The sequence below is a fragment of the Lissotriton vulgaris genome, chromosome 8 (genome assembly GCF_964263255.1).
Source record: "Lissotriton vulgaris chromosome 8, aLisVul1.2, whole genome shotgun sequence".
NCBI lineage: Eukaryota > Metazoa > Chordata > Amphibia > Caudata > Salamandridae > Lissotriton > Lissotriton vulgaris.
The window spans coordinates 1,538,132,868-1,538,145,977 of record NC_141696.1 but is presented as its reverse complement, the minus strand read 5'-3'; positions in this window follow the sequence as shown (position 1 = coordinate 1,538,145,977).

The following is a 13,110-nucleotide window of genomic DNA, read 5'->3' as shown; positions in this document are numbered from 1 at the left end:
GCAAATCCCAAAATATACGACACAATGCTGAGTTCAAGCGTGAAAGAAACAGCATGCCATGGACTCCAATCGCTGCACAAGTGGTCTTTCAATTCACTAAGGTTTTGACAATACTCAAGTGATTGTTATATATACATATATATATATATATCCCCTCCAGAAATGCTCCTGCATTAAGAGACGCACTCCTCCAGCCAGTGATTTCAACAAAGTCTTTTATTGAAACAGGAGCAGGCATTGCTATTCTGATGATTTCTGTCCTCCTACCTGGCGCGTTTCAGAGCTTTCATGCTCTTTCAATTAGTTACCAGGCCTCCGGTGTGCCTTTTCACCATTAGTTCCAATAAGGTCCACGCTGGGACTTGCAATTAATTTCCATTTAATTTTTGCCTTTCAGTAGGTTGTGTGTACTACAACCATTCCATATATATATAAAATAATAACTTGTAACATGACTTTTCTGCTTTCTGTTTACGTTGGTATTCAGGGATTATTAAGACTACTCTCGATCACTTTTTTGTTTTGTTTTTTGTTTTAAGTAGCGCAAAGACGACCTGAAGGTACTAGAGCGCTATACAGTAGAGGTGGGCGAGCTTAATAATTAACAGTGAGAGCTGAGCCAAAGTTCTGGTTCAGGTCTTATAGCCCATTCACGAGCGAGCCCCTGATAATGTGTGCTACGTAAATCATATAACAAACATCATATAAATATGATGCCTCTTCAAATTTTTTAAAGAGTGTTTTGACATGTGGAAGCTTTGACTTCAATGCAACAGATTGAACCACAGGCCTAGAGGGGATTATGCCTGCCACAGGAAGCATTGAACCGCAGGCCTAGAGGGGATTATGGCTGCCACAGGAAGCATTGAACCGCAGGCCTAGAGGGGATTATGACTGCCACAGGAAGCATTGAACCGCAGGCCTAGAGGGGATTATGGCTGCCACAGGAAGCATTGAACCGCAGGCCTAGAGGGGATTATGCCTGCCACAGGAAGCATTGAACCGCAGGCCTAGAGGGGATTATGCCTGCCACAGGAAGCATTGAACCACAGGCCTAGAGGGGAAGCATTGAACCGCAGGCCTAGAGGGGATTATGCCTGCCACAGGAAGCATTGAACCGCAGGCCTAGAGGGGATTATGCCTGCCACAGGAAGCATTGAACCGCAGGCCTAGAGGGGATTATGCCTGCCACAGGAAGCATTGAGCCGCAGGCCTAGAGGGGATTATGCCTGCCACAGGAAGCATTGAACCGCAGGCCTAGAGGGGATTATGCCTGCCACAGGAAGCATTGAGCCGCAGGCCTAGAGGGGATTATGCCTGCCACAGGAAGCATTGAGCCGCAGGCCTAGATCGGATTATGCCTGCCACAGGAAGCATTGAACCGCAGGCCTAGAGGGGATTATGCCTGCCACAGGAAGCATTGAGCCGCAGGCCTAGAAGGGATTATGCCTGCCACAGGAAGCATTGAACCGCAGGCCTAGAGGGGATTATGGCTGCCACAGGAAGCATTGAACCACAGGCCTAGAGGGGAAGCATTGAACCGCAGGCCTAGAGGGGATTGTGCCTGCCACAGGAAGCATTGAACCACAGGCCTAGAGGGGATTATGCCTGCCACAGGAAGCATTGAACCGCAGGCCTAGAGGGGATTATGCCTGCCACAGGAAGCATTGAACCGCAGGCCTAGAGGGGATTATGCCTGCCACAGGAAGCATTGAACCACAGGCCTAGAGGGGAAGCATTGAACCACAGGCCTAGAGGGGATTATGCCTGCCACAGGAAGCATTGAACCACAGGCCTAGAGGGGAAGCATTGAACCACAGGCCTAGAGGGGATTATGGCTGCCACAGGAAGCATTGAACCACAGGCCTAGAGGGGATTATGGCTGCCACAGGAAGCATTGAACCACAGGCCTAGAGGGGATTATGGCTGCCACAGGAAGCATTGAACCACAGGCCTAGAGGGGAAGCATTGAACCGCAGGCCTAGAGGGGATTATGGCTGCCACAGGAAGCATTGAACCACAGGCCTAGAGGGGATTATGGCTGCCGCAGGAAGCATTGAACCACAGGCCTAGAGGGGATTATGGCTGCCACAGGAAGCATTGAACCACAGGCCTAGAGGGGATTATGGCTGCCACAGGAAGCATTGAACCACAGGCCTAGAGGGGAAGCATTGAACCGCAGGCCTAGAGGGGATTATGGCTGCCACAGGAAGCATTGAACCACAGGCCTAGAGGGGATTATGGCTGCCACAGGAAGCATTGAACCACAGGCCTAGAGGGGATTAAGGCTGCCACAGGAAGCATTGAACCACAGGCCTAGAGGGGATTATGGCTGCCACAGGAAGCATTGAACCACAGGCCTAGAGGGGAAGCATTGAACCACAGGCCTAGAGGGGATTATGCCTGCCACAGGAAGCATTGAACCACAGGCCTAGAGGGGAAGCATTGAACCACAGGCCTAGAGGGGATTATGCCTGCCACAGGAAGCATTGAACCGCAGGCCTAGAGGGGATTATGGCTGCCACAGGAAGCATTGAACCACAGGCCTAGAGGGGATTATGCCTGCCACAGGAAGCATTGAACCACAGGCCTAGAGGGGAAGCATTGAACCACAGGCCTAGAGGGGATTATGGCTGCCACAGGAAGCATTGAACCACAGGCCTAGAGGGGATTATGCCTGCCACAGGAAGCATTGAACCACAGGCCTAGAGGGGAAGCATTGAACCACAGGCCTAGAGGGGATTATGGCTGCCACAGGAAGCATTGAACCACAGGCCTAGAGGGGATTATGCCTGCCACAGGAAGCATTGAACCGCAGGCCTAGAGGGGATTATGCCTGCCACAGGAAGCATTGAACCGCAGGCCTAGAGGGGATTATGCCTGCCACAGGAAGCATTGAACCACAGGCCTAGAGGGGAAGCATTGAACCGCAGGCCTAGAGGGGATTATGCCTGCCACAGGAAGCATTGAACCACAGGCCTAGAGGGGAAGCATTGAACCGCAGGCCTAGAGGGGATTATGCCTGCCACAGGAAGCATTGAACCACAGGCCTAGAGGGGAAGCATTGAACCGCAGGCCTAGAGGGGATTATGGCTGCCACAGGAAGCATTGAACCACAGGCCTAGAGGGGAAGCATTGAACCACAGGCCTAGAGGGGAAGCATTGAACCGTAGGCCTAGAGGGGATTATGCCTGCCACAGGAAGCATTGAACCACAGGCCTAGAGGGGATTATGCCTGCCACAGGAAGCATTGAACCACAGGCCTAGAGGGGAAGCATTGAACCACAGGCCTAGAGGGGAAGCATTGAACCGTAGGCCTAGAGGGGATTATGCCTGCCACAGGAAGCATTGAACCACAGGCCTAGAGGGGAAGCATTGAACCACAGGCCTAGAGGGGATTATGCCTGCCACAGGAAGCATTGAACCGCAGGCCTAGAGGGGATTATGGCTGCCACAGGAAGCATTGAACCACAGGCCTAGAGGGGATTATGCCTGCCACAGGAAGCATTGAACCGCAGGCCTAGAGGGGATTATGCCTGCCACAGGAAGCATTGAACCGCAGGCCTAGAGGGGATTATGCCTGCCACAGGAAGCATTGAACCACAGGCCTAGAGGGGAAGCATTGAACCGCAGGCCTAGAGGGGATTATGCCTGCCACAGGAAGCATTGAACCACAGGCCTAGAGGGGAAGCATTGAACCGCAGGCCTAGAGGGGATTATGGCTGCCACAGGAAGCATTGAACCACAGGCCTAGAGGGGAAGCATTGAACCACAGGCCTAGAGGGGAAGCATTGAACCGTAGGCCTTGAGGGGATTATGCCTGCCACAGGAAGCATTGAACCACAGGCCTAGAGGGGATTATGCCTGCCACAGGAAGCATTGAACCACAGGCCTAGAGGGGAAGCATTGAACCGCAGGCCTAGAGGGGATTATGCCTGCCACAGGAAGCATTGAACCACAGGCCTAGAGGGGATTATGGCTGCCACAGGAAGCATTGCACCACAGGCCTAGAGGGGATTATGCCTGCCACAGGAAGCATTGAACCGCAGGCCTAGAGGGGATTATGCCTGCCACAGGAAGCATTGAACCGCAGGCCTAGAGGGGATTATGCCTGCCACAGGAAGCATTGAACCACAGGCCTAGAGGGGAAGCATTGAACCGCAGGCCTAGAGGGGATTATGCCTGCCACAGGAAGCATTGAACCACAGGCCTAGAGGGGAAGCATTGAACCGCAGGCCTAGAGGGGATTATGGCTGCCACAGGAAGCATTGAACCACAGGCCTAGAGGGGATTATGCCTGCCACAGGAAGCATTGAACCGCAGGCCTAGAGGGGATTATGCCTGCCACAGGAAGCATTGAACCGCAGGCCTAGAGGGGAAGCATTGAACCGCAGGCCTAGAGGGGATTATGCCTGCCACAGGAAGCATTGAACCACAGGCCTAGAGGGGAAGCATTGAACCGCAGGCCTAGAGGGGATTATGGCTGCCACAGGAAGCATTGAACCACAGGCCTAGAGGGGATTATGCCTGCCACAGGAAGCATTGAACCGCAGGCCTAGAGGGGATTATGCCTGCCACAGGAAGCATTGAACCGCAGGCCTAGAGGGGATTATGCCTGCCACAGGAAGCATTGAACCACAGGCCTAGAGGGGAAGCATTGAACCGCAGGCCTAGAGGGGATTATGCCTGCCACAGGAAGCATTGAACCACAGGCCTAGAGGGGAAGCATTGAACCGCAGGCCTAGAGGGGATTATGCCTGCCACAGGAAACATTGAACCACAGGCCTAGAGGGGAAGCATTGAACCACAGGCCTAGAGGGGATTATGGCTGCCACAGGAAGCATTGAACCGCAGGCCTAGAGGGGATTATGCCTGCCACAGGAAGCATTGAACCACAGGCCTAGAGGGGAAGCATTGAACCGCAGGCCTAGAGGGGATTATGCCTGCCACAGGAAGCATTGAACCACAGGCCTAGAGGGGAAGCATTGAACCGCAGGCCTAGAGGGGATTATGCCTGCCACAGGAAGCATTGAACCGCAGGCCTAGAGGGGAAGCATTGAACCACAGGCCTAGAGGGGAAGCATTGAACTGTAGGCCTAGAGGGGATTATGCCTGCCACAGGAAGCATTGAACCACAGGCCTAGAGGGGATTATGCCTGCCACAGGAAGCATTGAACCACAGGCCTAGAGGGGAAGCATTGAACCGCAGGCCTAGAGGGGATTATGCCTGCCACAGGAAGCATTGAACCACAGGCCTAGAGGGGATTATGGCTGCCACAGGAAGCATTGAACCACAGGCCTAGAGGGGATTATGCCTGCCACAGGAAGCATTGAAAAGCAGGCCTAGAGGGGATTATGCCTGCCACAGGAAGCATTGAACCGCAGGCCTAGAGGGGATTATGCCTGCCACAGGAAGCATTGAACCACAGGCCTAGAGGGGAAGCATTGAACCGCAGGCCTAGAGGGGATTATGCCTGCCACAGGAAGCATTGAACCACAGGCCTAGAGGGTAAGCATTGAACCGCAGGCCTAGAGGGGATTATGGCTGCCACAGGAAGCATTGAACCACAGGCCTAGAGGGGATTATGCCTGCCACAGGAAGCATTGAACCGCAGGCCTAGAGGGGATTATGCCTGCCACAGGAAGCATTGAACCGCAGGCCTAGAGGGGATTATGCCTGCCACAGGAAGCATTGAACCACAGGCCTAGAGGGGAAGCATTGAACCGCAGGCCTAGAGGGGATTATGCCTGCCACAGGAAGCATTGAACCACAGGCCTAGAGGGGAAGCATTGAACCGCAGGCCTAGAGGGGATTATGCCTGCCACAGGAAGCATTGAACCACAGGCCTAGAGGGGAAGCATTGAACCACAGGCCTAGAGGGGATTATGGCTGCCACAGGAAGCATTGAACCGCAGGCCTAGAGGGGATTATGCCTGCCACAGGAAGCATTGAACTACAGGCCTAGAGGGGAAGCATTGAACTGCAGGCCTAGAGGGGATTATGCCTGCCACAGGAAGCATTGAACCACAGGCCTAGAGGGGAAGCATTGAACCGCAGGCCTAGAGGGGATTATGCCTGCCACAGGAAGCATTGAACCGCAGGCCTAGAGGGGATTATGCCTGCCACAGGAAGCATTGAACCGCAGGCCTAGAGGGGATTATGCCTGCCACAGGAAGCATTGAACCACAGGCCTAGAGGGGAAGCATTGAACCGCAGGCCTAGAGGGGATTATGCCTGCCACAGGAAGCATTGAACCACAGGCCTAGAGGGGAAGCATTGAACCGCAGGCCTAGAGGGGATTATGCCTGCCACAGGAAGCATTGAACCGCAGGCCTAGAGGGGATTATGCCTGCCACAGGAAGCATTGAACCGCAGGCCTAGAGGGGATTATGCCTGCCACAGGAAGCATTGAACCGCAGGCCTAGAGGGGATTATGCCTGCCACAGGAAGCATTGAACCACAGGCCTAGAGGGGAAGCATTGAACCGCAGGCCTAGAGGGGATTATGCCTGCCACAGGAAGCATTGAACCACAGGCCTAGAGGGGAAGCATTGAACCGCAGGCCTAGAGGGGATTATGCCTGCCACAGGAAGCATTGAACCACAGGCCTAGAGGGGAAGCATTGAACCGTAGGCCTAGAGGGGATTATGCCTGCCACAGGAAGCATTGAACCACAGGCCTAGAGGGGATTATGGCTGCCACAGGAAGCATTGAACCACAGGCCTAGAGGGGAAGCATTGAACCGCAGGCCTAGAGGGGAAGCATTGAACCGCAGGCCTAGAGGGGATTATGCCTGCCACAGGAAGCATTGAACCACAGGCCTAGAGGGGATTATGGCTGCCACAGGAAGCATTGAACCACAGGCCTAGAGGGGATTATGGCTGCCACCTGCCACAGGAAGCAACACAAGGACGGGCAGCCGGAAGCTAAAAGGAATCATGCCTCAAAAGGCCAGCGTCTTTCGAATGGCCCAGTGAGAACCAAGGGGTAGGCCATCATGTGACCAAAAGGGAGCCAGGACAAACTTTCCCCACAATTGTTCCAAAGTCGGCAGCTCAGTCATAATTTGGCATTCTCGATAGAGGTAGATGTAGTGGCCTGCGTGTTAGAGATGACGGGAACCTTTTGGTCCCTGACGGACTCCGTAGAAAAGTGACGTAAGTCCTTATGTGTGGGGATAGAATTAATACTGTAGAATGTTCAGTCTACGGTTACACTCGTAAAAAAGACCCGTAATACCGAGCTCTGTGTGTGGCATGATCATTTACAAGTACCCGGGTTGGGAGGATGATACAGCTGGTGACGAGATAGGGGATTACGTAAACCCCACAACCAGAAGAACCAAGAGTGCTCTCCCGGAGAGTTTGTCATGGTCTAGCAAATGTGTGTGCCACGTGTGCCTCAGTTTAAGTGAAAATCAACAGTTGGCGTATGAGTCAAAGTGTCAGTCCAGCCAGTGCAGGGCCATTGAAGAAAGTTTGGTTTTTTGTCAGCTAGAAATTTTCTGCTAAAATCTAGACAAGAGACACTGCGCCCCAGTGTAATAGAGCCGTCATTCCTACAGTATGACAACTCTAAAGACAGTGACAATCAGGTACAGAAAGCGCCAAAGGCAGTGATTGCTGAATTCAAGGAAGTGCTCAAAGGGGTGAGGAGAACACTGTCATGCAAAGAAACGCTAAAGGCAGTAACGACCAGGTATAGAAAGTGCACCAAGCTGCGACAGTCACGTGCAAGAGAATGCTGTGAACAGAAGCAGATAAATGCAGAGAAACATTAGAGGCAGTGACCAACAGATATATAGAGAATACAATCACGCTTACCAGAACTTGAGTTAAGAGAGTCATCATTTCACAGCCTTTGGCCAAGGGGTTGTGAATACGGAGTTGTTGATCCCCCAAAGCGGATACCACAGACGGTGATGGGTGCGTTCCGCACAAATTGAAAATCCTTCAGAAATTGAAAGGCTTAAATGGCCGCACGAAAAGAGGCGACGCAAGTTCAGGTTGGCCATGATGATCTGGAAACAAGCACGTCACAAGGACTTGCAGATGGTGTGAAAGAAGCAAGTCCAGGTGAACAGCATGTGTTATTGTCAGAAAAGGTCATAACTGGTTATGATGCAGCTGCCTTCTTACAACCACTGCCTCCCTTCCATACCACTAAGAAGGAGAATATTGGTGACCGATGGTCTGCCTGAATTGACACTTTTGATGATTTCATTGATGCGCTGTAAGAAGCAAATGACAAAAAGATCATTAAGCATCTGAAGAACTTGGTGGGTGAAGTAGTCAAAGAAGTTATAAAGAAAATACCACACTGTGGAGAAGTGATGTGCTGTCAAATCAAAGAAGCGTTAAACACCAAGTTCAATCCATTGCCAAATGTCGACTACGAAAGGTGCATTTTCAGTCATGAAAGGCAGAGAACTGGTGAAACAATGGATGAATGTGTAAAAAGACTTGATTCACTCATCAAGCATTTCAAGTTCAATAGGTTCAGTGATGAAGAGGACATGAGTCTCAGAGTAATAGATAGTTGTCTCTCCGATTCCTTCCGATTACGGATGCTGAAAGAGACACTCAGCTTGGAGCAAGTACTCATGGCTGCTAGAGTGGAAGAAAGAGCTGACAGGTAAACCGCTAACATGGAGGCTAGAACAGCTCCAAATGAATCAGCGCTGAGTGTGAAGAGCAAGCTGAAATACAAGGTAGAAGGCCGTAGAACAAAGTCTCCAAAAAAAAAGAAGTTGTGTTTTCGATGTGGATTTTCCTTTCCACATGAAGGTAAATGTCCCAAGTTTGGACAGATATGCAAAGGATGTGAGAAAGAATACCATTTTGTAACGGTTAGCAAATTGAGGGAAAATCAAGTGTGTCACGTCGAAAAAACAATAAAGAGGAAAGATCAAGTGCCTCATGTTGAGAAAACAAAATGGATGCCAGAAAGTTCCAGAGATGTGACAACCACGCCCACAAGGCCAAGTGGCAACATCAGTTGAGGCAAGTAGAAACTGAACAACATCGATTGTCGCCAAATTCTCATCTATAGGTTCGTCATTGTCAAGCGACAGTAAGGAAGATGGGTCTGTGATTGAGGCTAAATTTAATCCATCATCCCTTGGCTGGTCCATGGGTTGCCTCTTTTTATCGAAATGCCCCTGTGATACTGTTTTCGTTTCGATCAACTGCGCACTTTATGCTATTTTGCATTTTGTATTATCCATTAAGGGTTTGTTTTTACATTATATTCTATTAAATAAGCACCTGCGTTCATATAAAGAGAGTTTAGAATATATACATACAATCCTTAGCCTCTCCAGAAATTTGCACGGTCTCACTTAATTTTATCACTGCTGCGATAAAACGTAAGAACTTTTATGGATGTGAATTACTTTCTCATGTTTTTAGCTTTTAAAAAAAATCTGTATTAATCCATTGTTGATTCGATCACTTTTATCTGCTATTAATTGTGACTGTATTCATTTTTTGTGCTTTTATGACCAGTTTCTGGTTGAATATAGATTTTTGACTGACTGACTATGTGTGCGATGTCAATGTTGGCCACTGAACAACGTGCGTTCATAGGATTAGCTTCTCCAAGGAAGAATGCTGGTCAAAGCTACATCGACAAGTGAAAGTGCGAAATTCATTTGGACACTGTCCCAAAATCACACTGAAATTGAATGGATGCACCATACCTTTTATTAGAGACAATGGTGCATTGATAAACATTATGTCAGTGGAGAAATACAATGAACTGTCTGCAGAGCCTGTTAAACCCTGTCAAAAACCAAAGTGTCTATGTGGGCTGCTATGATGCCACTGCAAACTCAAGCTTCATTTACAACAACTGTGACACATAAAAAGACGAAAGTACAAGCACCAATACATGTGCTGCTGGCACTTCATTGATTGCATGTTTACTCAGTTTGAGCATTGCTGCTGACATGGGGCTGATTTCTATAAACTACAACGTCAATGCCTATCATGAGATTGTGAATCAATTTCCTTTGTTGTTTCATTGACTTGGAAAGCTTAAGACAATGAAAGAGCTACTTCACATAATTGAGGACATCTGTCCTGTTGCTCAACGACGACTGCATTTCATTTACAAGAGGTTTTTGAGAAAGAAAAAGAGATATTATTGAAACATGACATCACGGAGCGATCCACTGGTCCGACGCAATGATGCCGAAGAAGGATATTGGAAGTGCTGTTCGCATCTGCCTTGATATGTGCCAAGCGAACAAGGCGATTGAAAGAGAACGACATCCAGGTCTGCACATAGTTGACATGATTACACAGCTGAATGGAGCCAAAGTCTTTTCCTGCCTCGATTTGAACAAAGAGTATCATCAACTCGAACTAGAAGAAAATTGCAGATATGTTACTACCTTTTTCGACTCATGTTGGATTGTTGAGATTAAAAAAGACTTTGTTTCAGAGTGTCCACAGCGGCAGAACTCTTTCAGGATGTCATTCTTCGCATAATACATCCCGTCACAAATGCTTCCAATTACAGTGATGATATATTCATTTTGGGGCCACACAGAAAGAATATGATAAAACTCTTACACAAGTGTGTTGCGTACTTGCTGAAGCAGGTCTCCCTTTAAATGCAGAATAGAGTGAGATTCATAAAACAACCTCAGGTTTTTCAGTCATATGTTTTCTGATTGGGAAAGGACTTCAGAACCAAGTAAAGTACAAGGCTTGTCATCCACTTCTCCCCCACAAGCTGTAATTATGCTTCGATCCTTCTTTGGTATGGCCAGTTACTGTTAAAGTTATATACGTGACTTTGCCACTGTGAGTGCCCCATTGAGAGACTTACAAACTAAATCTTCCATTTCGATGGTCACGTGACAGTGAACAAAGCTTCAAGAAAATCAAACATGCAGTTGGGAACGCCACTGAAATGGCATACTTTCATCAAAAAATGCAAACGAAGGTGGTTGTTGATGCAAGCCTTGTGGGTTTGGGTGCCATCCTTGCCCAGCACATTGGACATCCCAATGCACCAAGATGGATCGTGGCTTATGCTAGCAGGAGTTTGTCATCAACAGAACGTGCCTAATCACAACCAGAAAAAGAAAACCACACTGTGGTATGGGCTTGTGAACATTTTCATGTTTTCCTTTATGGGGAGCATTTCACGGTTGTTACCGACTACCAAGCATTGCTTACCATTTATGGCAATCCTAAAGCCACAATGCCCCTTCTCAGTGAGAGGTGGGGGTTGCGACTGCAGGAATATGATTATACTATTGTGCATCGTTCCAGAAAAGACCAAAATCCCGCAGACTACTTTTCACGTGTAGCAATACTGTGTCATGGCACTACTTCTGTAACGACTGATGCTTATGTTAACTTCATCGTGAAATCCAGTACACCCACTGCCATATCGATAGAACAAATCAGTGCTGCCACGGGGCACTGACAGGGACTTGCTAATACTCACAGATATTATTAACATTAATTTTCGTGAAAACATACTCGACCTTTTCATGATGACCTAGAATACCAGAAATTCAAAAATGTGCAGGAAGATATTTCAGTCTTTTCAGAAGGCATCATCTTATGAAGAGCTAGAATTGTCATACCTGAGAGTTTCAGACAACAAGTCATTGAACTAGCACATGAGGGACATCGTGGAATTGTTCCTTCTAAAGGAGCTCTGCAGGCCCAAGTGTGGTTCCCTCGTCTTGATGAAAGAGTTGAAGATGAATTAACGACCTGTCATTTGTGCAACTGCTTGTCATCCAAAACTACCCCCATCCATTAAGCATGTCTTATCTCCCAGGGCATGTGTGGGAAAAGATTGTAATTGATTTCTTTGGATCACTTGATAATGGACATTATCTACTAGTCATTTTTAATGAATACTCCTGTTTTCCTCTTGTAGAGGATCTGTCATCAACTACTCATGACAGAGTCATTGAAAGAATAGAAAGTGTTTTTGAACATGGGGTGTTCCTTCGATTTTTAAATCTGACAATGGCCCTCCTTTCAATAGTCGAGAATATGAAGATTTCCTCACTCATCTGAATGTCAAGCATCAGAAAAGCACGCCTCTCTGGTCACAGGTGAATGGTGTTGTTGAGATGTTCATGAGCACCCTCAAGACTGTAAAGCGATTCCGCGATGGGAAGTCTGGCGGGGATTCGGTTTGCGGGACCCCCGTATGGGGGGCTGCACCCATGGTACCCCCCTACATTTCCATGCACAAGGTGGCAGGCACCAAGTGGTGTCTGCCATGTTGTGCATGGAAATGCACAACATGCGTTTTCCAACACCTCGGCGGTGCTGCAGCCAGCAGCACCATCCGCAATGTTAAAACGCTGGATGCGCCCGCCACCGTGGCAGTCGCATCCTGATTTGGAGTGCGGGGCGGCCACCTTACAGGCTGGCTGTCCCGTTACCGATAGGATGGCGGGCGGACTCAAGTCTGCCCACCATCCTAATGACCCCCTCGGTTTGCAAAGAGGTCCTCAAAGAGTTTAGAAGGTTCTGCACGGTTCCAAGAGGGAGTTCTGGAGTCAGCAAGGAAAGAGGAATTCGTCGGCAAGGGGAAAAGGTCTGAGAGTTCATCTGTAACCCACCAGTGAAAACAATAGGTCATAGTCTACAAGTCCATAGGTCACACCACCATCATCTGAGATCCATGAGTCGATTCCATTCCCAAGGTACAATCTGCAACATTGGCGTGTTGTCCCACACTAGACATGGGAACAACAACTTTTCACAAGCACACACTGGTCGTCAATAGTCCATTCATTAAGGCTCTGGATTCCCATGTGCACCCTTCAACGTCTGAGTCTCAGATGATGTATCTGTTTCTAATACATAATTGTATCTATTCTAAACCAGCAATGCATGAGAATACCTGCAAGAATACTGAGTTAGCAAAGACTGAAATGAAATGATTTATAAATGCAGCAAAGTGAAATACTGGCCTAGAGAGTGATGCTAAATTAACATTTTAAATCAATGGTGCACATTTAATATGCGTGTTCACATTTAAACGCAAATGTTTACAGATTATTTTCGTACATTTTAGTTCATATAATAAATAACATTAAACTAACCATCAAATCAACCAATGAGA